General features: G+C 49.7%; 1 protein-coding gene across 3 annotated transcripts in view; it reads left to right on the top strand.

Annotated features, from left to right (window-relative positions):
- The window catches only part of CDK18 (cyclin dependent kinase 18), a 174,030-nt gene that overhangs the window by 87,378 nt on the left and 61,091 nt on the right, over positions 1 to 25,561 (top strand). For 2 of the 3 annotated variants that reach the window (XM_050955614.1, XM_050955612.1), the window contains exon 1: positions 13,395 to 13,607. The exons of the other annotated variant lie outside the window; for it this stretch is intronic. The gene's annotated coding sequence lies outside the window, so the exon portion shown is untranslated. Of the gene's footprint in view, positions 1 to 13,394; positions 13,608 to 25,561 lie in introns of those variants that run through there. 3 annotated transcript variants of the gene reach the window in all.

The following is a 25,561-nucleotide window of genomic DNA, read 5'->3' as shown; positions in this document are numbered from 1 at the left end:
AGAAATAGTCCCTGCCCTAAAGAGGTTATAAGCTCAATAGTGGAAGAGTTGGAGTGGATTCAGAGAAGGGAAGTGACTTCCGGTGATCACACAAACAGGTCAGTGGCAGAACTGGGAGTAGAACCCAAGACTCCTGAGCCCTAGCCATTGGCCCATGCCGCCTCTTGTGCCTACGCCGAGTGGCACGTGCCAGCAGTGTTTCCGTTTGCAGCATGTCGCGAGCCTGGCAGTATCCAAATGCCATTTGAAATGAGGGTGAAGCCCTTGCAGGCGTAGTCTTCGCAGCACCCGATCCCGTGTGCTCCAGCGGTTCACCCAAGAGCAGCCCCGGTGTCCCTGAGCCCCCAGATTGCTCTGAGAGGGCAGGATTGCCATGCAGTGGTAGACAGCTTCGTTTGATTTTCCTTCTTTCAACTACAGTTTTTGCCATCTGCTCTGCCTTCCTAATTATAACAGCAGAGAGGAGCGGATGTCGGGTTTGTTAGCAGGCGTTGTGTGATGGGAGGGGAAGGAACAGCGTGCTCCAATTTCCTGGATGGAACAGTCTGGTCCAGAGGGGATCTGGAACACAGTGTTACCTGCAGCGAGTCCCAGATGTGGGGCCGTGCCCTCTGCACGCCTCTCTGACCCCAGCATGGTGCCTGGGTGCTATGTACATGCCCAGCCATTGGTCAGCCTCAGGGTGCTCTGCGCCGGACACTGTCATGCAGGGCGCAGTACGTACCGTGACTAGCTCCTTTTGCTTTCTCTCTCAGAAATGTTTCCCTGATCCCCTCTCCCGCCTGTCGCTGTGGAGCTGACAAACCCTCCAGCTGCGCCAGTGTTTGGGGAAGGCAAAGGCTGTGCTGGTTCCCCTGCCCGGGCTGAAAATAGCAAATGTGCTGAGCTGTGGGGAGCAAACCCCAGCACAGTGTCCTGGTGGTGGCAGCCATAGCAGCGAGTGTCTGAGTGGCCCCTTCCATTCCCCTCTCTGTGCCATCAAAGCTCTTCTCCCTGGGATGACCCAGCCATGTGCATTGCTGTAACTCTTTCTTTCCATAAAGTCCTATTATACGGCCAGGAGGGGCCATAGGGATCCTCTCGTCTGACCTGCTGAATCAGCCACATGCAGGTGCTCTTCACCCAGCCGTGCCTGGTACGGCTGGTCTCAGAGCTGGGCATTGGACAGCAGTCAGAGGGGTGTGACTTGCATCACTCAAGCTTCCCCCTGCCCCCTCTGCTCCACCAGCATTTCCACCCCGGTCCTCCCCTCCGTCAGTCTTTGAGACAGTCACCTCCATGCCTTCCCCCAGACACCCTCGCCCTCCCTGAGCTCATCTGCTAAGCCCCTCCCCGCTTCCCTGGTAAGCCCCCCCTCCCCCTTCCCCGAAAAGAGACCCTTCTGCTGCGCAGCTTGTCGGGAATCTTGTTGATGTGACTAGAAAGGCCCTTGTGTTCACCCCCTTCCTTGACCTCTGGCTGTACCTTATACTGTGAAATGCTTGAGGCAGCAACTGCCCCTTCTTGTCTGTCTGGAAAGGACCTAGCGCTGTGCAGGTGCTTCTGCAGACTCGCGAATTAATTAGCCACAGCAGTGCTCTGCTAGGGAAGGGTTTGACCTTCTGTGCACGCACCTGAGCTGCTTGTTTGCTCCTGCTGCTCCCTGCAGGCAGACACTTCCCTGTAGCTCTTTCACCCAGCCCCTGCGAAAGCAGCCAAGTCCCGACTCCATGCCCTCGCTCACCTGTGGTGGCAGGAGAGAGGTTTGCTCTGGGCCTGTGACTGAGCCAGTGTGACTGAGCCAGTGGGACGGATCCCTTGGCTTGGAAAAAGGGAAGCTTGTCAATGAGTCAGCAGTGGAGGGAGATGGATTGTTCCACTAATTTATCTCACCTCTGTCTGTGCTCTGTTCGCACGATGCCATAGAGGACGAGGTCCATGGCTGGGAGCAAACTCCTTTGACACTGGCATTCGACTGCTCTGCATGTAAAATAGAGAGAGAGAGAGACCCAGGGAGTTGCATATTACATGTATGTTGCTTTTGTCATCCATGGCATTTCCCACATCTATGTGGAGCTGGGCATCATTGTCGCTCTCCAAAGAATGAATAATAACAACAAAGATCTGCCCTTCTCTAGCTTATTCCAACCAGGATCTCAGGATCTCACTGACATCAACAGATTAAGCCTCACAACGCTCTTGTGAGCGAGTGTAACTAACACCCCCACTTTTCGGATGAGGAAACCGATGCACAGAGCAATCAGTGGCCTGATTTTCAGAGATCCTGAGCCAGGGCAGCTCCTGTTGGTTTAATCATGCCTTGTGGGTTCTCAGCACTTCTGGAGATCACACCATAAGTGGCTTGACCAAGGCTACCCAGCCAGGCTGTGGTAGAGAAAAGAATAGAACCCAGGAGTCCTGGCTCCTAATCTAGTGCCTTCACCAGATGATTTCCTCCTTTAGAATTAAGGACCCAAACTCCCCCAAATGGGCTTTGGTTCTGGTGTTTCAATGTTCACCTGCCCAGCTTGAAACCTCTGAAAAGGGCCTGTTTTTCAGAGGTGTGGCAGCTGCAGCTCCCATTAGATTGAGAGGTTTCAGAGTAGCAGCCGTGTTAGTCTGTATCTGCAAAAAGAACAGGAGTACTGCATTAAATTGAGGGTGCTCAGCACCTCTGAAAAGTCAGACCCCTTTGAAGCATCTCAAGTTGGCCACTCACAGAGCAGAGTAGTTAGGAGAGTTTTGCCCTTAAGCCTAACCCTTTTCTAGACAAGGGGGTGGTCTTTATGAGCCCCTAAATGCTTTTGACTCTGTCCTGTGAGTGAGCTCCAACTCCCTGCCTTCCCCAGCCTTGTGGGGGGGACAAATCGACACACCAGCCGGGACTTTCAGCCAAGCCTCAGGGAGGTGGGCACCCAGCTCCCGCCGAAATCAATGGGCAGTGACAGTGCAGACATCCGCTGTGCTATCTGCTGACGTGTCCCACCTCTGCTGGAGACTGGACAGGAGCTGAGTCTCCTTAGCCTGTTCAGTCAGGGTGAAGTCCACCCCCGTGCAGAGGCCCAGCACATGGCCTAGGCACCACGTCCGCCCTCCAAATTGCCTTAAATGGTAGGTCTTGTGGTGCTGTCTTGCACAGGGCCGAGAGTCCTCTTCAGTCCTGGCTTCTCTGTTGAAGCTGCCAACCATGCGGGCCAGCAGTGGAAGGGGTATTTGTGCTACAGACACCTGCCCATTGGGAAACTGGCTGAGTCCCCACCCCAAATTCATCTCACATAGTATCAAATATCTGACCCTCTCCCCCCAGGATACTCTGTGGGCCCAATGCTTCCCCGCTCTTCTCAATGGATTTATCCTAGTGATAAGCAGCCATTAGAGGAGAGCAATTTGCCTCTGCATGGGGAATGTCAGTTCCTGTGTGATAATTCAGATTGCTCCCAGCTAAGCTTATAATTAGGTGTTTCAGTGTGTTCCTCTCTTAACCTCAGTATAACTGGGATAGCTGACCCAGAAGGGAGTTGCCTGCATATCCAGTCCCTTTGCATTCCTCTTCCCCAGCCACTACACCATTGACTTCCATGTTCTCTTCAAACCCTGGGTGTCGAGCTAAGTTAGGCAGCAACGGGCAGCCTTGACTCCCAGTCAGTAAGCATTTGTCAGCCACATCCATGCAAGAGCAACTTCCCCAGTTGGTGGCTCTGGGTAAATAATTAGCAGCAAATATGCAGATTAATTGAGCCTGTGTCTCTTCTAGGGAGCAGAGGGGAAAGGGAGATGGCAGGGAGGAGCAAGGTGAGTTGAATGTGAGGAAAGTCCCACCAATTTTTCCCTGCTTGGGAGCGTCTTTGCAGCATGAGCATCTTCCCAAACTCTGCAATCCCAGGAACTTGGGCCACGGGATCCCTAGCAGCGGTCCCTAGCAAATCTTTCCTGAGCAAACATTCCTGCTTGCTTCCCCCAGTCCCACTGCTCTTTGGAGAGTGGGAAGATCCCCCTAGTGCAGAGGGTTAACCCAAGACCTATGCACTACTTAAGTCCTGCTTTGGCCCTAGCGTTAGCAAATTCTGGATGCTTCCGCCGTCTCTCTGAGGTTTCTAGGAAAGTGATGCCTGTTCTCCTGGATGCTGGCTGTGTAAGGGGCAGAAAGGAGCCATTCTGAACCACACAGCCAAGAGTTAAGTAGTGCAAACCGATGGCCAAATTCCTCCCTAGGAGAACTCCGTGTCTTTGGCCCGAAGAGCCTCTTGGGTGGAAAAGTGCAACTATTGATTGCAACCTTATTGTTCGTTTGACATGACCCTGAGTTTCAGGCTCTGGCTTTGCAGAGTCCAAAGGCTTTTTGAATGGGTTTACATGAAAAGCTTGAAAAAAATACTTTCTGCATAATTTTTATTCCCATGTAATTTGTCTGACTCTGGTTGCTAAGTGCACAATTCTCTGGCTCCGAGTGGTGGATCCGTTGTTATGGTGATGCTGCGAGGGCAAAATTGAGACTAGTTGCTGCTGGATTTATTGTTTTCCTATTGGTCTGTTGGTTGCTATGGTCAACTGTAATTTTGGCTGACTGTACGTTTTTAGTGTGTGTGAGGTGTGTAGCATAGCCCCAGTGAGTTTAGTTAAGTGCAATGAGGTTAGTTGATTGGGTTTTTCTTTTGGCTGAAGTGTGTCTAAGGGTATGTCCACATTGAATTGTAAACTGGGTGTGTGGGCTTGAGCGTCCACACTGCACTGTAAACCTGAGTTTATAGTTGCTGGACCCAGCTCTCACAGCCATTGAAACACGTCCACACTGCACTGCACAGACCTTCTGACTTGGGTTTGCAGCTTGACCCAAGTCCACAATGACTGGGCTCGGACCCGGGTCACCGCAGGACTCAGGCTCTGATGCACCCCCCAGCTTAGCAGGGTCCTCGGACCTGCTTGCTGACCCGAGTCAGACTGATTTGTATGTGGACAGAATGGAGACATGGGCTCAAACCGGAGTTAGAGTCCCAGCTTAGTGTGCAGTGTAGACATACCCTCAGCTGATTACTCTCCATGTGGGATGCTCTTGTGGCTGGTGCACTGTACTGGGATGTAGGACACCTCCTGCTCATTTCTAGACACTGCCACAGACTCCCTTTGTGAACACGGGCAAATCACATCTCATTGGAAGTAGGTATTACTCAGTGTAAGAGTATTCGAATCTGGCCCATTCTTTCCTATACGTCAGTTCCTCCCCTGTAAAATGAGGATAACAGTACTCCCTTTGTCGATCTTTTCAGTTTAGACTGTAAACAGTTTGGGGCAGCGATTGTCTCTCGCTCTGTGTCTAGCACCTGATGGCACTCCTGTGATACCAGCAGTAAGAAACTGCTGCTGCTGCTTTAGCCGCTGCAAAAGCGAAGTGACAAGTTTGAAATAGCCAGTGGAGGTCAGATCTGCTTGAATTTTTAGGTACACAGGCTCAGCTAACCCCCAAACGATCCCTGGTCTGTTACCTGAGTGGTAATCTGCCTTTGAGTGGGGCAGTTTACCACAGCATGCTGGAACAGAGGCACAAAGACTGTCTAGTACAAGCTGTGCCTCTGGTGACAGCTGCTTTAATAATAAGTTATTTAGATAACGTGGTGATCAACAACCCCTCTGAGCACATGTAGGATGGTGTGGGGAAATGACAGGCTAATAGCAGTTTAACATTCCCATCAGCTGAAGATCTCAGTGTGCCTGACACAAGTGAGGTAAGCCTGCAAACTGGGGAAACAGAGGCATGGAGAGATCTCTTAGCCTGCCCAAGGTCCCACACTGTCAGGAACAGAACCCAGGAGTTCTGATGCCCAGCTGTCTGCTCTAACTCAAGGCAGCAGCAAAAATCATCCGCCTCAGGCCCAGGTTTTGCAAAAGTGGACGCTGATTTTGAGTGCCTGACTTGAGATTGAGGGTTTTCAGAGGTCGCCGCTCCAGGTGAAATCAGTGGGATTTGCAGGGGCTCAGTATCCTATGAAAACCAGGTCCAAGGTCACTCCGATTGGGCACCCAAAAATCAGTGGCCAGTTGCAAATTTTGCAAATGAAGTTGGCCATCTTGAATCTAAAGGTCAGACTGAACGCTTCAGTGGTTGGCCTCCTGGCAATGATTTTCGTGTGTGTGTGCGTGCAAGAGACGAACATGACGTGGGCAGCAGAGGATGAACATGTTTTATCTCTGGGAGTCAGTGCCTGTGTAGCTCCCGAGTGGCAGGTCGAAGGGAAGGTGAAGTGCTCACTGGAAGGAGAGACTCTAAAACGCACTGTACGTCCTGCTCCCCGAAGACCCATCTGCCTGCTTCTGTCAGAGTGAAGCGTGTGTGTGCACGTGAGCTGTCTCGGGTTAGGAGAGGAGAAAACCTGCGTGTGAGCATCTGTAACTGCACCACTGTGAATCCTCCGGGATCTGGGACAGCTGTGCCACGCCAGTGTTGCTCTACTTGGAAGCGAGGTGAAGGCAGGGGAATTGCATAAAGAAAAGAGGTGACTTCCCCTTGTGCTGACACTTGTTTCATAGACTAGCAGAGAATATTATCTGCAGTTAGTGTGTACGTATTGCTGCGGATTCTTCACTCTCCGGTCTAGACTGTGAGATGCACCCATGTTAGAGTGCTCAGTTTAGGATTGTTATGACTTTTTATTAATAGGTATGCCTGGTGGTTAGAGCACTGGGCTGAGAATCAGCGCTCCTGGGTTCCAGTCCTGCCTCTCAGAGGAAGTGGGGTCTAATGATTAGCGCACCGGGACTGGGAACCAGGGCTTTATTCCCAGCTCTCCCTCACTCCCTGTCACTCAGGAGCGGCACCAGGGTTTTTGACGTCCTAGGCGGGGGTCCTTCCGCGCTCCCGGTCATTGGCGACAATTCTGCAGCAGGGGGGATCCTTCCGCGCTCCCGGTCTTCGGGGCACTTCGGCGGTGGGTCCCAGAGTGAGTGAAGGACCCGCTGCAGAATTGCCGACGACAACCTAGAGCGCAGAAGGACCCCCTGCTGCCGAATTGCCGCCAAGGGTGGCAAAATGCCACCGTCCCAAATCCTGACGCCCTAGGTGACCACCTAGGTCACGTAAATGGAAGCGCCGGCCCTGCTGTCACCTTTGACAATTTGCTCAGCCTCCCTTGTGCCTTAGTATCCCCGTCAATCAGATGAGGCGAATGTTCCCCTGCCTTGCAGGGGTGCTGTGGGGCCTGAGCATGGAAGGTTTGCACCAGGGGCGTTGAGATCCCCAGACGGATGTTGCTCTAGATGGATGTGGAATTATGTAGAGGGGGGTGCTGGTGCCTGGGGCCTGAGCAGCTCCATCGGGGATGCTAGCAGCCTGCCCACATGGAATGCCCGGCTCTTTTAGCGCAGATTGGCCGGGCTGCATTTCCAGGGTTGGAGGCCGAGATCAGTGTTAGAGGAGACCAGGGAGGGCCAAAGGATGATTGAAAACGAGAGATCTCTGGGACAGATTGTTCAGGGGTTTGGCCGGCTTGCCAGCAGATCGCCTCCAGCCCAGCCTGGTAGCCAGGAGAGGTAATCGCACTGCGTGTTCGGTGGCTTTTATGCAATGAGCTGGCGTCTCGGTGCAGTTCTAGCGGACTGGGCCTGTAGTATGAAAACCACCACTGCGTTTGGCCCCCGTCGCTGCTGGTCGCAGCACGGAGGGACCAGCTGCTGAATGGACCATGGAGACTGAACTCTTCTCTTAGTCACGTCAATGCTCTGTGCCTCAGTTTCCCCATCTGTTTCCCCATCCCGTTAAATTGGGATAATAACCCCTCCCTACTTCACTTGCCAGGCTCTTCTTTTATTTGTAGCACAATAGCACCTACAAGTTGCAACGTGTGAGGTGCTGTTCATACACATAGGGAGAGACGTCCCTGCCTCAGAGTTGATCAGTCCCTCACTCCAGCCAACATCAATACATAATAGAATTGAGGCTGTGCATCCGAAATGACAAATAACCCAGTACAAACTCTCCAGTGGGAAGCAGGAAGATCTGCCAGTAAACGCAGCTCCTCCCCACAACTCCCTGCCCGGGTGGTAACCAGCTGTTTCCCCATCTCCAACCTAGTACAGGTGACCCAGGGATCGGGTGGCAGCAGCGAGGTTGCACCCCCTGGTTTTGTACTGGTGGTGGTGGGCGAGGGTGCAGCTCTGTGGAGCTTCTGCTGCAGTGAATGATCTCTCCTGCTCCCCTGCCCGCAGAACTGGAACACTAGCTTCTGCTCCGTTTCCTGTGCCGGTTCCTCTGGGGCCAGGGCTCTGCAGATGCACCAGTTGAAGGAGATCGCTGTAGGCAAGAGCAGCCTGAGCAAATCCCTTCAGGAGTCTGTGATTAAAATGCTGATCAGGGCTCACCAGCCTCTCCTAGAAAACTGTTGGCAGGGAAACCTCCTCCCCATCTCTAGTCCTGTTGGCAGGGAAACCTCCCCATCTCTAGCGAAAGGACTCAGCAGTGTCGTCTGGGATCTCTCTGCTGTTGGCTCATCCTTGGGGTGGGGAGGCGTTTTTGGTTTAAGGCAGAAACCTGGTGCTCTCTGTGTAGAGGGTGGACATGTCCATATCTCTATGCCCGTCTCCTGGGGAATTCACCTGCTGCGATGGACGTTCTAGCAGAATCCTAACCCACTGGTGCCTAGGATTGCCCACCTAAGGGCCATGCTGATAACTTGACAGGAGCCCCAGGGCTGTGCCTAATTGGCATGAAACAGAACAGATTGCAGTGGCTGTCATTGCTCATGTGGAGATGCAGCCCATGTTGGTGCAGGTCCTGGCATGCCAGACCCCTCTGGATCGAGATGGAGAGTTACCTGCTGGGCTTGACTCTCCACTGCCTGGCATCCCATGTAGCCATTCCCCCTGAGCAAAATGAGTGGGCAGTGGATGTAAACACTGCTGTCCAGTTCTGTGAGCATCTGCGCTCATGTTATGGAGGGGTAAGTGACCACACAAGGTGCCAGGCAGGGTAGGAGCAGGGCTGATGTCTCCAAGGGATGCAACCTGTATCCAACATGAAAGCAACCAGGGGCTTCCCTGTGGAGCTCCCCAGACCGCATCTGACCCATTGGCTGCAGTTTGGCCAATCTGTGCACTAGGAATTGCATTTCAGTATCGGTTCCAGGGTTCACTGCCCTGTCCAGCCCCTGAGCAAAATGCCTCCAGGGGAAAGCTGCCATGCTCACAGTCACTGGCTTCGGCAAACTGTCGCTACTTCCAAACAGACCAATTTTTGAAAAATATTCCTCACTTCAACAGGCCCATTTCAGCTAAATTTGCCTGTGAAATTTCATATGACTGCTTGATTTCACAGTTTGTGGGCACAGCAGGACTTTGCAAAAAACCCAAACATGCCTCCGTTCCACCCAGCTGCTAAACTGCTGTGTTGGAAAAGCACAGTCCACACTGCCTTGCAAATCACTGAATCAGAGAAATGCCAGGCTGGAAGGGACTCAGGAGCTCATCAAGTCCAGTCGCCTGGGCTTGCAGATCAGGTAAACATGGGCCAACCCTGACAGATGTTTGTCCAACCTTTGCTTAAAAACCTCCAATGATGAGGATTCTAGAGGCTCCCTTGGAAGCCTGTTCCAGAGCTTAACTACCCATAGCATTAGAAAGTTTTTCCTAATATCTAATCTGAATTTCCCATGCTGCAGATTAAACCCATTACTTCTTGTCCTGCCCCCAGTGGCCGTGGAGAACAATTGATCACTGTCCTCTTTGTAACAGTCCTTGGCATATTTGAAAACTGTTGTCAGGTCCCCCCTCTGTCTTCTCAGAACTAAACATGCCCCGTTTTTTTTAACCTTTCCCCATAGATTACATGTTCTAAACCCTTCTGTGCCTAAATGTGCCACTCCATGTTGCAAAGGCTTCTGATGACATATGCCTGACTCAAGGCCAATGACCATCAGACCCTGCTGTCCTCCACAGACTGTTGCTTAGGGGACACTTTGCTTTAGGATATTGTTGGGAATGAACCCTGGGTTACAGAATGGAGCCCAATGCCTTCCTACTAGGGGTACTGTATTGCTGGCCTGCATCCTAATGAACATCTAACATTCAGTGTAATGCTCCCAACCTCTCCCACGCTGCTGCCATGTTTATCTGAGGTGGTTTCTCTCCCAGGCTGTCTCTGAACAGCTAGCACTAGGAAATCTTCCTGTCTTCTGGCTGCACCAGCAGAATTCTTGGCTTCTCCACTCCATGTCATTCCCATCAGGATTAGAGCTCTCCGTTGGCATGGTGATTAGTGTGATTTATTTTTATGGGGAATATTATGGGCCCATAGGCAGCTGGTGTGACACAGACACGGATCTTACATCCCCGCTCACTAATTGCTTGTAAAAGTCCTAGCTGTTGCATGCAAGTCCAGTGCCGCTTCTGAAACTGGTTCCGCCAGTGAGTTCTCTTTCTGTCTTCGGTTCTGGGCTCACTGTCCCTAACGGATATGTTTTGCCTGGGATTCTGCTTGGCTTCCTGGTTCTAAATGACTTTAGGCGCCAGGCTGGCAGCACTGGAGACTGAAGTTCCATTTGGTGTCACGTGAGCAGCAAGAATTGCCGTTCTATTGAAATCACTCCATTGTGCAAGGCATTGCATGTAAACTTGTTAAGAGATCGTCCCTGTCCAAAGTGTTTACCATTTTAAATAGACAAGACAAACAAAGGAAGGATTATAATCCCCATTTGGCAGATGGGGAACTGAGGCACAGAGAGACTAAAGGACTCTCCCAAGGTCACACAGGGAGTCTGTGGCAGAGCTGGGTTTGAACCGAGATCAGCCATGTTCTCGTTTGCCTTAACCATAAGCCATCAGTTCTCACCAGCTAGCTTATCTATACACCCCACATGCCTAACGTACCTCAGGCATGAACTGGAAGGACAGCTTCTAAAGATGAGAGCGGAATTCAGCCTCCAAAGCCTGGTCAACTCTTAGCCTGTGTGTCTGCCTGGGAGGTGCAACAAGGTCTTCACTTCTTGTTTTAGCTGGAGGGCCCTCTAGAAGACTAGAGAGTTGGGCTAGGAAGTTTCTCGGTTATAGTGGTAAAGATGCTGAATATTTCACAAAGGTCCAGGGGTGAAAGTAAGTTACAGGACTTACCAGTACTGCCGGAGTCCTGAGGGGGGCATGGCCTTATCCAGAAGAGGCGTGGCCTCAAGCGGAAGAGATGGGGCCTCTCAAGATTTAAAGGCCCTGGGGCACCTGCTGTGGCTGGGAGCCCCAGGGCCTTAAATCAACCAGGGGCTCCCAGCTGAAGAGGTGGCTGGGAGCCGCCCAGGGCTCTGGCTGCCACGGTGAACCTCATGCTTTGCCGTGCTGGGGCCAGGATTTAAAGGGCCTGGAGCTCCTGCTGCTGCGGGGAGCCCTGAGCTCTTTAAATCCCAGCCCCAGTCCGGCTGCCGGAGCCATGGGCGGGATTTAAAGAGCTCTGGGTTAAATCCCCGCCGCAGAAGCCGGTGCGGTCCTACACGGCATACTGGCTCTTGCCAGTACGCCGTACCAGACCATACCGGCTTACTTTCACCTCTGCTAAGGTCACATCCCTCCCAAGATCTTGGTTGGGTGTTAGCGTTATAAAGGTATTAAGATGAGCTAACAAAACAGCCTGATTAAAAATCCCTTCCTCTCTCAGTTGCTCAGCTTTCACACTCTTGTGATGTCATCATTTATCCAGTTCTCCAAGGAGTTCTCCAGCAGAAAACAGACAGCCTTGTAATTCTGTATGAAAACAGACAGGACAGTCTCCCAGGACGACTTCTGGCCTCTTGTTCACCATGCCCTCTTTCTAAGGGGCGCCATGCCCTGCCAAACAGAGGTGTGTTATTAGCATCTCCATCTTATTCCAACCTTCCGGTCTCCCCCAAATCCTCTTGGATGACGCTGACATTTTAACCTAACATTACATTTGTTACTGAAATTCTAGTGACAGCCAGTGTTGGAGAGGGGATGGGAATGATATTGCAAGTTATGTGAGAAATTAATTAGTCACAGACAGATGATGTTGATACCTTTTGGAAGCCTGATTTATTTCCATGGGTGTCTGTTTTTGGAAAGCTGAATATGTTTGGCTAAATATAATACAGCAAATAGTTCCTGGCAAAGATGATCATGCTACAAACACAGAATCCAATGGAAACACATTAGGCTGATAAGTAGAAATCTAAAAGATTTGGGTAACCAATTCCCCAGCCTTATGTTTTCATGCCACAGGTTGGTTGATTGTTGGTGTTTTCATGCTGGGAGTCAGATTCATCCCACATGAACTTGGTGCTGGGATCTAGGGAAGTGAGAGTGAGCAACATTGGCTTTATGTGGAGGCTGCTAGGGTCCAGTTCATCTCCTGCATCGTCTGCAGCTTAGAGCAACCTCCAGGGCTTCCCTGGTTTGTGCCCCCTAGGGTATCTGGGAATAGCCAGAGTGCTGGCATATTTCCCTCCCTCAAAGAAATGTTCCTGCCTCTGCCAGGAACTCCTGTGGGAGGCAGCATAAAGCCAGCTGCGCTTGATGGGTTTTCCCCACTATGTTGGAAGAATTCTGCAGGGGGCCCTGCTGAGGGAAAGAGGAGCATGACCCAAACTCGGAGGTCGGAGCAGGGCTCACAGTCAGGTTCTGGACAGAATTTTGCAGCAGACTCCCTGTCCCCCTGAGTGGCTGGAACTCTGAACTTTGGTACCAGCTGCCCAGATCCTCAGCTAGTGTAAATCAGCATCATTCCTTTGAAGTCAATCGAGCCACACTCATTTCCACCCGCTGGGGAATCTGTTCCATGGGGCAGGGACGGTTCTAAAACCAAACTTCCCAGCCAGCTGCTCTGTCTGCCATGGGCTGAATCAGACTTCAGATCAATATGCCTTGGGGCACAGACGGATGGGGAATCCGTGGCTGGATTTTGCTGCTTGGAACGATGGCTGACGGTGCCCAACAGGGAGATGCAGCCCTGATGCTGCTGCAAGGCTTGTTAGGCTCTTTGCCAGCATCCACACTGCCGAGTGGGTGAATTACCAGTCCACTGGAAATGGCTCCTAGGCTCTAGCCTACATCCCCAGCCTGTCCAGCTAGCCTGGGTTGAAAGCACCCCCACCCAAGGGAAGAGGGTTTTGTGTGTGGACAGCCCCCTAGTAAGAGCCTGAATAAACTTTGCAGTGAAGACATACCGTGGGTTTTGGTGGGTGGGAAGGGGGATCAGAGGCCAGGTTTGTTTTCCGAATAAGCAGGAGCAAGTGGCTGCTGCCATCCAGAAGTACACTGTGCACCCACCCATCCTTGTAAGCCTGGGACAGCTGGTGAAAAGACATCTGAGCCCAAGCCAAGCAGGGCTTGCTACACCCCCAGGATTGGCAGTTGCCCGGCAGGGATGTCAGCTCTGGGGAGGAGCCAGTGTCACACATGAAATACTCCAGCCATACTGGGAGGATTTCTCTCTCTCTTTCTCTCTCCCCGCCCTTTGCACAGTGCCTCTTGCAGCCCCAGCCTCAGGTTGCTGCGGGAAGACTCTTTTCTTACCTTTTCTGGGAGTGAAGTGTGCCAGGCAGACCAGCCCGCCTGGTGTAGGAGAGAGATCGGAGACGGGAGAGACTTGAGGAAGCAAAAGTGAACTTGATTTGAAAGAAAAGAACAGTCTCCTCTTTCTCCAGCGTGTAAGTACTGGCTCTTCCCCTTGTGCGGTTACATTTCACCAACATTGCAATGTAAACAGAGCAAAGGTACGGCAGAGTGGGATTTGCTTTTAAAGGAGCAGTTCCCCTTTTATATCCCTCTGGCTTCCCAGCACAGCTTCCTCGGTGGGGCTTATTGATCTCTGGGTGGCATGCTGTACTTTGTGGGAGAGGGCATGAGGGTAGTTGGGGGCCGGGGGTGGGAGACCAGAAACAGGCAGATCAGCTTTATGCCAAATGTAGCAGTAGGATATTCTGGTCTCCTCCTTGGCAGAAGAGATTCCTGTGTGTGTTTTGGTTTTGGTGCGGGGCATTTAGGAAGCCTTGTTCCCCCTCCCCTCCGTCACGCCTCTCTCCAAAACCCAGAGGAGTTTGCTCGCAGGGCACGATATTGGCCCGTCTTTGAAGGAAGCCGGCCGGCTGGGAGAGGAGGGGAAAATCTGTTGCCTCCAGTATGAAACTTTGCCAGGCTGCTGTTAGGAGGAGATAACACTGAAGTCTCAGTGTGACATCTGTTCACGTGCTCAGGCTGAGGACATTTTCCCTGGATCTGTGCATTCCCCTCATGCTGCACTTTTTGTGGCTGCCGGTGTCCTTTGCATCTTGCTGTAGCTCTGCCACATTCCCAGATATGTGGCGAAGTTGCCCCCTACGTGTTGCTTCCTTCAGCTCCCTCATCATCGCCGCCCTCATCACTGGTGGGGAGAAGTTACCTAGACCAGATGATTAATGCCTGGAACCCAAATCCTTGCCATGCCAGGACTAGAATTGGTGTCAATGATGCTTTAACCAACTGGCCCGTCTCTGTATGCAAACAAACCAGAATGAGCGGTGCCGACGGATTGGCACAATGGTGGCATTAACTCTGAAAGGGAAGAAACATCAGCCTCCAGCCTGAGGCTCCGGCATTGTTTGTGTGTCCGTGAGGGGGTGGGGACGGCACTCTGCACAGGCAGCAGGCAGAGGGTTAATGGAATGGCAGTGGGCTTTGCTAAAGTTGAGGAGTGGTGCATATGGATGGAGCCCTGGCTACTGCAGGGTAACCAGTGGTTCTGGTTCAGTTAGACTGCTTGGCATTTTCAGTGGCAACATGGTTTAGGCAGAGCAGAAAAACAAACCACAGACTGAATGTGTGATAAATGTGAAATGGGGTTGCTTTCCATCCTTGGGTAGCTGTGAAAATGCTCTTGAGAGACCACCAAAAAAAACCAATTAACTTGAAAACAGTTACCCGCTGCAAACACCAGATATTTAGACTCATTAATCATAACTGGCACTTTCCCCTCTTAGCTCTGTAAGCATGTTTACAAGCTGGGTAAGTAGCATCATTCCCTGAGTACAGGAAAGTGAAGCACATAAGAAGTGACATGCCCAAGGGCTTGCAACAAGTAAGTGGCAGAGCTGGGAACTGATCCAAGCTCTCCTGACCCCTAAGCTGGGGCTCTGTCCACTAGGCAATACCGCCTCCCTGCTGCATGACTAGCTATCAGAACCATCCACTCTCCGGATAGGTCACTCTTCCAGCTGACACAGTGAAGGCCTCTTTGGCACTGGTCCTGTCTGCCTGCTGGAGGGTTTTGCCAGTGTGGTGAGAGGTGTGGTGCCAGCTCACCTGGCCAGTAAGGGGGAAGTATTTTCCAGGGACTGCTGCCCCTTGATGGAGAGATTCGCAGACATGCCTCCACTGACTGACTCGCGTTTGTCTTCTGTGTGAGATGCAGAAGCAGCTGTAGGCCTGTGTTAGCCTATATGCATCCAAGAGTGCCATGTTGCCACTCCTGGCTCCCCATCTCCAACCTCACAGCCTGGTAACAGATGAGGAGGGAACTTGATGGATCTCTAGACATATTACTTCACACAGAGCCTTTCAGACAGTACAGCCAACCCCAAAGAGGCTGGTGTGGGGTGGGGCAGCATATGGAAAGGATCAGAGAGTAACAGGATTGACTTGGGCATAGGAGAATGTAGGCACCATATCTGGGAAATTTCCTCAGGGTGAAATCAGTTAGACAGTGGAATAATCTCCCCAGCGAAGGCTGGAAGCACCATCATTAGAAAAGAAAGGAAGGTCTTGTGACTAAAGAGGAGTCAAACGGGCTGGAGTGTATTCTTGGCTCTGCCACAGATTCCCCCTGTAGGGTGACCAGATGTCTCGATTTCATAGGGACAGTCCCGATTTTTGGGTCATTTTCTTATATAGGCTCCTATTACCCCCCCACCCCCTGTCCTGATTTTTCACTTTTGCTGTCTGGTCACCCTATTGCCCTGGGACTTTGGGCCAGTCACTTAACATCTGTGCCTCAATGTCTCCATCAGTGAAATGTGAGCTTGCATTGCTCCGTGAGGTTTGCTCATTCGAGTCTGCACTGAGCATTGAGATGCTGGCATGGAAGTTGCTTTGGAAGCACAGAGTATTATTTTCAGTGTTGTATTTTTTGTGAAGGCCACTTTCACTAATTGGCCACCCTTTTAGGTCCCTTGAATGGATGCTAACAACAGGTTTTGCAGGATGGAGTGCGTAGTTATTGTGTGTCGTGTTCATACATTATGGGTGACAGAAGTGCAGTAGCCATGCACCCTAGCTTCTGAGTTGGCTGTTTTAAATTTGGCTAATGTATTCCAGATGTATTTATGATGGTAATGGTTAGAATCCCTCTGAGATGGGGCCATATTGTGTCAGGCACATATCCATAGTGAGAGAGCGTCCTTGCCTGAAGTTGTTTACAGTCTAAATAGACAAGAGGAGGATTATTAGCCCTATGTTACAGATGGAGCAACAGAGATGAGGTGACTTGCCCAAGATCACTCAGGGAGCCTGTGGCAGAGCTGAGAACTAAGCCCCTGAATCCCAGACAATCCTTCCACTTTCTGTGTCACAAGCAGAGCCCTGGCCACCTGCTGAAAACAAAAGTTATACGTTTATGTGCACGTGACACTGGGTGGACTGCAATCACTTCACAGATATCATGTTTGCATTAAGGTTTTCAGACTGCAGCATATTTCTGAGTCCATTGGTCCCCACTCTCTCCTTCAGGAGACAGATGAATCATTCATTACAAACCCTAGAACACACTCCTGGCTTCATTACACACCTGAAACTTGGGGCAGGTTGTCTGAGAAAATCTCGAAGTGGCCAAATAAACGTTTGAGCTTCCGTGGTGCTGTATGTACAATAGCATCCTCACAACCTCCCTTTGAGGAAGGTTGCCATTTCACAGATGGGGAACCTGAGATATGGAGGCGAAGTGAAACTGATGGTAGAGCAAGAACCCTGGGCACCTGACTCCCAGCCCTGGGCTCAGCCCTCCAGGCCACCCAGAACTCTCAAAGGGGTCTGAAATGCAATTTTTCTCTGAGTTATTGGTGCGTCAGCTCCACCCCCCCTGCCAAAAGTCAGCCCAAACCCTGCAAACTGACATTGCCTTGATTTGCATCCAAGCATCTCTAATGTTTAATAGGCATCTTATTTTAGAGGTCACTTGGCTCCTTTCAGCAAATGGCATCGCAGCTGGGATCTGCCTGTTGAATTTCTCTTCTTATCCTTTCCTGACTAACTCACTGCTGCTGGAAAAGAAACAGAAAACAAAACACCACCTGTTGGTTGCTGTAGGTGCAAAGGCCCAGATTGCAATCTTGCAGGCAGTTAGCTCTGCAGAGACAATCTCTTACCAAATACAGCATCCTGGTCACGCTCTTTCATTTCCAATCAAGGTTCCTTTTAAGGTAGTATTTTTCCTGCAGCCAAAGTTGCTTCTCTGCTACCCAGTTGCTTAGCCACTCACAGCCCTCGCCCACACCACTGGCCTGCCACACTTGCTGGAACAGAAGCTGGAGGGAAAATTACTATCAGACAGCTGTGAAAAGCGACCAAGCTTTAGACTGTAAGGCAAATCTACACTGATGCCTCCTTGCTGCTGTGGTCTCTGCTGTCTCTTGCTTTTCTTCTCTCTCTCCTTCCATTGTGCAGCCCAGGCTTGTCTATGTTCTGGTCACAATTTGAGATCAGTATTCTGTTATCTTCTGCATTTTCTAGCTGTTTTTAGAGACCAGCTCAGACGCAGATATGCGAGTGTTCAGCAACCACAATCAGGGCCAGATTGTCTAAAGAACTCAGCTCCCTCTCAGGCACTGAAGCAAGAGCCAGATTTTGAGAAGTGCTCAGCACCCAGCCGCAGCCATTGGGACACTTCTGTGTCCAGGTTTTCAAAAGAACCCAGCACTCAACGCACACCCAATGTGCTGAATTCTCCTGCAAACCTGGCCCCTTGGATAGGTGCCTACGAGGCAACTGAGCTCTCTTGAAAGTTCTGGCCTATGGGCACCATGCATAATGGTCCACATCTTCTAACACGGGGCTAGTGCTTTTGGCTGCATGATTCCTAGAGAGGAAGGATGGTCCAGTGGGTCAGGCAGTAGCCTAGGACTTGGGTTCAAGTCCCTGCTCCGCTGCAGTCTTCCTGTGTTACCTTAAGTACATCACTGAGCCTTTCTGTTGCGGCTCCCTTCTGTACAGAGGGAATGGGGGTACTTCCCTACCTTCCAGGGGTCTTGTGAGGATAAATACGTTTAAAGGACAGTGGGAAGTCCAGATGCTATGGAAATGGGGACCTATGAGGACCTAGAATAGTGAGAGACACTATTAGGGGCTGGTTTTCAGAGTGTGGGTGCTCAGCGCTTCCTGAAGATCAAGCCCCTTTAAAGTATCTCACCAGCAGCTGAGACAGCCCAAATCACGAGTCACTTTGGAGTTTTAAAACACTTAGCTCGCCACTGCTTAGAGGGACAATGTGGTGGTAGGCGATAGGGTAGCCCTAAGGCAGGGGTTCTCAAACTGGGGGTCCGGACCCCTCAGGGGGTCGTGAGGTTATTACATGGGGGAGGTGTCACAATACAAGCTGTCAGCCTCCACCCCAAATCCTGCTTTGTCTCCAGCATTTATAATAGTCTTAAATATATAAAAAAGTGTTTTTAATTTATAAGGGGGGAGATCACACTCAGAGGCCTGCTATGTGAGAGAGGTCACCAGTACAAAAGTTTGATAGCCACTGCCCTAAGGATTCCAGGCAAGAGAGACACTGACTACTCTCTTTTGAAACTGTCACACGACTGTCTTTACCTACTGCTCTGAGTGATACGTTTGTGCATCACTTCCGAATACCCATTTCCCAACCTCCAACACATCCAGGGGGCAGCGAATGTTTTATTTGTAACATCTAATATGAGAAGTGATAATTAGGAAAAAAAAACAACAACCCTGCAGCAGTTCGTACATATCTTTGCCACCTGCCCTCTTCATAATTGTGCGTCTTGCATGGGCTATTTATACGGTTTCCTGAGCCATCTGGGCTGAGGCAGGGAAGTGTTTGGGACCGAGGCATGGGTCGCCTGCTTTCAGATGAGCAAAGGTGTCTCTCTTGAACAATTAGCTGGAGCAAGGGGTGGGAATTGAACTTGCACTTGCCTGCCGTGCTCTAACTGTCTGTGCGGTCCCTGATGACACACCTTCAAAGTTCCTTAATGGTTTTTAATCTACTCCTGTTTCAAAGGGGACTAGAGAAAAGCCTGTTAACAAACCCCTCAGCAGGGTCCACATGGACAGTCAGTGTGCAGCATGCTAGTGAAGGGTAGATTCTCACTCCATCTTGCAGCAAGCTAAGGCCAGGTCTATGCTATCAACTTACATCAATATAACTACAACGTTCAGGGATGTGAAAAATCCATGCCTCTGAGCTATACTGACCTAACCCCTGGTGTAGACAGGCTTCTCCCGTCGACATAGCTACCAGCTTTCATGGAGGTGGATTAACTGAAGCTGCAGCATTTTAAGTGTAGATTGGCCCCCTAAATGTTGGTGTAGAGAAGCCAATATGTAGAGTGGCAGAAAATGAATTGTACGGCAGGTGCAGGGGAAGGCTCATGCCGTACTCTAGGCATCAGGGGAGAGGTGGTATAGAAAAACCTGTTAGACTAGAGCCATTAGATTGGTTGGATTAGATAGCGGGGGTTGTGATTGATAGAGAGGAAGGATCAATATAGCAATCATGCTCTGAATGCCAACAGCAAGTGTCGTGTTATCACAGCACAACTGAAGTGGCTTAAGGAGCAGTGGTTTTGCCAGAGACTATTTAATAGTAGCATTACAGCTGCAATCAAATCATTTGTGTCCTGAATCTGCCCTGCCTTTCCAGCTCTGCTATTGGGGAAATGCCTTGTGGTTCAGACTTTCATTTTGCAGAAGCAGCTGGTTGGATGAGAAAAATCACCACTCTGATCCTGGGAAATGAGGGTCAGCATGGGGTAACAGTTAGTGCAGTGAACTGGGAGACAGGAGATCTGGACTGTAGTCTAGGTTCTGCCACTGACCAGCCAAGAGATCTTGGGCCTGCCACTTCACCACTCTGCACGTCTTCTTCCTCTTTGTCTATCTTGCCTAATTTTTTTGTAAGCTCTTTGAAGCAGGGACAGTCACTCACTGAGTGCGTTTGCAGTGCTTTGCATAATGGGGCCTTGATCTTGGTTGGGGCATATAGACATTAATGTCATATTAATCACAATATTTTTAAAAATTACTACTCTTTGATGTACTGCTGTTAGCACAGACTGCTGGCCACCTCTGCCCAGCATTTCGGGAACACACAGGATTGCCAGAGCAGGAGTATCACTGCTGTTGATGCACAAAGAAAGAAGTAAACAGGATGAAGTGGTGTTAATTTCAAAAATGTGTGCGGAGGGTGAGGGCAGAGATTCTGCATGAGCCAGGTAAAGAATGGCCTTCCTAATGGAGATACTTAATTAGTAATAATTAGTGAGCACCTTCCAAACATTAACTCTCACAACACCCTTGGGCTATGTATTATTATTCCTGTTTTACAGGTGGGTAAACCAAGGCATAGAGCTGCTAAAAACTAGCTTGTGCACGGTGACCTATTCCTCTTTCAAAATGAGTCATTGACAGAGCTGGGCATGGAACCCAGGCATCCTGGCTCCCAGCTCCCGATGTGACACTTCTCAGTTTATTATTTTCCTGCTTTTAGAAGAGCAAGCTGGGGTGAGAGTCAAATCAATTAATGAAATTAACCTGGAAAAACAAAGCAAGTGGCTGTTACTGTCACTTTAATCCAGCTGTTTTTTTAGCTGCAGGGCAGTGTATTCCCTTGGGAAATAGACGATGCTGTTACCAGCAGCAACATCCTCCTATAACTAATGACAGCAGTAGGGTGCTGGGCTCATGGGAGAGGTGGGGATTCTTTCCTTTGCTCAGTGATGGCATTTTTTTTTAGGAGACTAAGGGAATTAGGGCCAGGTTTGTCAAGGAATTTATGTGCCTAACTCCTATTGAGTTCAGTGGGACTTAGGTGCTTGAATACCTTTAAAAATCTGGCTCTGAGTCTCTTGGAGTGAAGATTCAGTTCATGCAGCATGTTTCTGGTCAGGATGTCTTTGGCTGGAGAGTATCAGAGGGGTAGCCGTATTAGTCTGGATCTGTAAAAGCAGCAAAGAGTCCTGTGGCACCTTATAGGCTAACAGACATATTGAAGCATAAGATTTTGTGGGTGAATACCCACTTTGTCGTATGGAGACTAGGCACCCAACTGGTGCTAAAGGAACACATTGCTCCGTCTTTTTTTGGTGGTGTTCTAGGGCATAACATGGGTGGAGTGGTCCAAGGGGAAATTATCTCTGGAAGGGTTAAGATCAGACTTTGAGATGTTCACAGTCAAATAAGCTCCCATTATAGAGTCTCTCCTGCCTGGTAAATGTTCCTCCAGCCACCACATTGAATATTCAGAGCCTAGCTTTCTATTGAAACATGTTTAAATTGGCCGAGGGTCAAGAGTGCATTTTCAGTGCACAGAACATGTGGGAGAAAATGAATTTATTCTGCAAGATTGGGCATCTGGGAAGAAATACCTAGGTCATGTTCTGTTCTATTCTGTTCTAGTGTTTATACCATGCCCATCACTGTGGTCTCTAAGCATCATCCAGAGGTGCATTAAGTGACATAACTAGCATCAGACATGCGTGGTTCTCTCTTTCTCTTTTTCATCTCCCCTGAGGCAAGAAAAGAGTGAGATTTTTTAAATTATTTTTCAGTGTTTTTTACTGAAGGCAACGTTCATCCCGAGCATTAGAGGATCTGTCTCTCTCAACCCCTTGGGTTCTGTGAGTTTAGCATTCTCAGGGAGGTAGCTTAGGGCACTACCATGCTACATTGGCTCATTTTCACACCTCTGAGTGACTTAAGTTACATCGAGTTAAGCGGTAGTGTAGACCAGCCCTTAGTCTTACCTGATTTCCAGGCCTTTCTTTTGGAAGAAAAAAGAAAATCTTGAGTGTACAGCTGCTACAAATGTTTTAGGGCAGTTGTTCTCAAACTGTGATCCACAGACCATGGTTTGTAGATTGCCGCATGGGTCTAGCTCTCCTTTTTTCCCATGCTGCTAAATTGTATTAATAGTTCACTTAAAAGTATCATAATATGTTGTTTTCCATGAATTACTTTGGGAATTACTGGAGCTGCCACTGGGAAGTTTGTGCTCCTGAATGGGAAGGAGGGATGAAGGGGTGTGACCCCCCACTTCTCAGCCTCTTGTCTTCTGTTCTGATGTATTGATGGGACCCGTCACACAATCAAACCCTGATAACGTCCCTTCCACAGTCTCAGAGCCTGAATTTCCTATCACAGCTCTTGTGTGCTGCTAACATCTCTGTGGAGCCTGAAACAAACAACTGGAAACTCCTATCAGATCCTTCTAGTTTTGGGGTTGGAGTAAAGTGTGTGTGTTGGGGGCGGGAGGGAGTGGAGAGAGAGAGAGGAATTTGGTCTCTTTCCCCAGCAGACCTGAAAGCTTCAATTATTGGGTTATTTTTTAAATTGAATTTTTGAATCCAAAAGAATTGAATGTATGGGCTGATCTTAAACTCTGCAGCCTCAAGACAGATTTAAATACGTGATTCCTGCAAAACTGGGAAAAATTCCAAAATCCCTGTTTACTTTGTTATTTATTGTGAATTAAATAATAATTGAAAAAGACATCTCTCCAAAGCTCTCAGCTCTCTGACACACCATTGACAATCACAGCAGCATTAAAATGAGCCATTCCACGATACATTGGTGTATTTCCACCTGAAACATCAGCCTGAACCCTGCCATTGTACCATCTAATGTATCCTGGATTGCTCAGTGGCCGGGTATATGTTGGAAAGTATCATTTGATTAATGGCCAGTGCTGCTGATCTTCATCCAGACAGCTTTCAAAGGGGCCAGATTTTCAAAGGTATTTAGGTGTCTAACTTCCACAGATTTCAGTGGAAGTTATAGCCTTTCTGAACCTAGCTGCATCTTTAGACGCCTGAATACTTTAGAAAATCTGGCCCAAAGTGCTTTATTTAAAAATATAGTGGTAGGAATCTCTTCCCATCAATGCAGTGTAACCGCCTACTGGGAGAAAGCCAGTACTTTAACAAACTGAATAGGAAAGGCAGTGAAGGGTATTGGGATAATACTTCTCTCTCTCACCGTGGGGCTAAAGCTTTATCCATGTCAGTAGAAAAGTTGGAGATTCTCAAGCAAAAGGCACTGTAGAAGGGCTATTATTAAAGGGATCGGCTGGCTAGGCACAGTAACCTTTCCCTGCATAATGTCCTTCGCTCCTCAAGCTGAAAGGGTAAATTCACATACAAAGGAAAAGCAGCAAAGTGTTTTCTAGGGAAGTTTCCACCCACCCTGAGACATTAATACTCTTTTTGCTACAGAAATCCCCTAGAAGCAACCAACTCAGAATTATCTCAGAATCATTATGTGGTAACTGCATAAATGGCTGATTCCTGTTCCTGACCTCTTAGGAATCTGTCCTACCCTTAGCACAGACAGAATCTTTTGTCTAGCCCCAGCATCAAATGGTTGCTTACGTGGCCTTTCTGATAATTACAGACCCCTCCAAATCCCACAAAGAGAAGGAACATATCTCCACTTATCCGCTATTGTTAAATAAGGGGTCTGGGCCCAGTTCTCAGTTGGTGCAAACTGGTGTAGTTCCACTGGAGTCAGTTGGACTCTCCATTGGAACGACACCCACTTACAACAGCAATGGATCTATTCTAGTCTATTTTTGGTATTATTTGTGTAACAGTAGCACCTAGTGGCATCTAGAGCCCAGCTGAGACTGGGGCTTCACTGTGCTAGGGACCACGCACGACAGTCCCTCCCCGAAAGATTTTGCAGTTTGAACAGACATGACAGAACAAGGCGGGGAGCAAGGAGGGTCATTATCTCCATCTGCAAATGGGAACCGAAGCAGAGAGAGATTAAGTGACTTGCTCAAGGTGACACAGGAAGTATATAGCAGAGTGAGAAATTGGACCCAGTCTGTTCTATTCAGCTTCTTATATTTTGCCCATCACAGTGGCGTCTGGCCTGCTGTGTTGTCTGCTGTGACTGGACTTCTTTAGACCAGGGGTTCTCAAACGGGGGGTTGGGATCCTTCAGGGGGTCATGAGGTTATTACATGGGGGATCACGAGCAGTCAACCTCCATCCCAAACCCTGCTTGCCTCCAGCATTTATAATGGTGTTAAATATATTGCAGGGGGGGGTCGCACTCAGAGGCTTGCTGTGTGAAAGTGGTCACCAGTAAGAAAGTTGGAGACCCCCTGCTCTAGATGTTATTTTTAGTATTCATGAAAGGTGCCAGTTTGACCGCACTGCAGACTGAAGCCCTGTGTTAGTCCAGTCCACGTAACAAGCACCACCTGGGGGTGACTACGAAACAGCTCTGTAATGTAGCCGTGCCAGTGCTTTCCCCAAGCCCTGCTCTATGGAGACCACATCCAGGGGAGAGGTCACCGGCTCTGCAGCCCTCTCTATTTGTTTATACAATAAATGCATTGATAATTTTTCAGTGTGTTCAGCACTGGTGGTAGGTGGTAAGTGAACAGCCCCAGCGATTCAAGGCCTCTGTTTACTCGGAAAGCAGGTCCAGCGCAGGCGTGCATCTCCCCAGCACTGCCACACCAGTATGTCTCCAGCACCAACCTGGAGGGACCTCCCTTCTCCACGAGAGCGTGGCTCAGCCTCCATGGACCGTTTGGTCCCTGGCCCCTCTGCTCAGCCTACTTACGTGCCCACAGAAACTGGAGTGAAACCATAAACTTCATGCTGCATAGGCCACTAAGCTGCCGTTAGACAGACGGTGCCACAGAGCATCTGCAGCATGGTATCCCATCGTCAACCAGTCCCTTTGTTTAGGGAGGTGTGGGGGAGTGAATTGTAAAGTGCAGAGGAAGATTCTGCAGAGCTAAGTCTAACTTTTGGCTCACGTGGTCTGAGCCAGAAATCTCCAAGGGATTCCTCTGACTGCTCTGGGAAGAGGAACCCCAGTAGTTAGTTAGCTAGTTATCGTGAAGCGAAAAAGACAAGACACAGATAACTTCTGTGACGCAGGCCTGAGGAGGAAGATGACGGCAGTGCAGAGTTTCAACAGGCCTTCTGAAAAACAGAATGGAGATCCTTTAATCTCTGCCCTTTAGCCAAGAGGGAGAGTGGAGACACAGCACATTGAAGCTGGAAGTCTGAGTTCTGAGAGACCTACAGCTCTGAAGCCATTCTTCAAGTCATATGCCTCTGCTCTGCACAGAGACTGCAGCGGGACTTCGGCGGCAGCTCCTTTGAATCGGGCCATGCGGTGCCTAAAGCTGGCCCTGGATGGATACTTGAGCTGGCTTGCATTGTACTGCACTAAGTTTAAGAAAAGAACTTAAACTGTGTGCACATGCTAATGTATGTATTTAGGCCATGCCATCTTTCATGATCTTTTTGGCCCGGACTCTGGTTTCGTAGGTCTTTTCCAAAAGACCATATTAAATGCAGATAATGCCTCCGTTTCCCAGTGACATCCACTCTCCCAAGTAAACCAAACCCTCACCCAAGGCTTGCCC

Source organism: Gopherus flavomarginatus, chromosome 5, assembly GCF_025201925.1.
Source record: "Gopherus flavomarginatus isolate rGopFla2 chromosome 5, rGopFla2.mat.asm, whole genome shotgun sequence".
NCBI classification, from domain to species: domain Eukaryota; kingdom Metazoa; phylum Chordata; order Testudines; family Testudinidae; genus Gopherus; species Gopherus flavomarginatus.
Note: the sequence above shows the minus strand (reverse complement) of the source record. Positions and strands in the feature narration are given on the sequence as shown.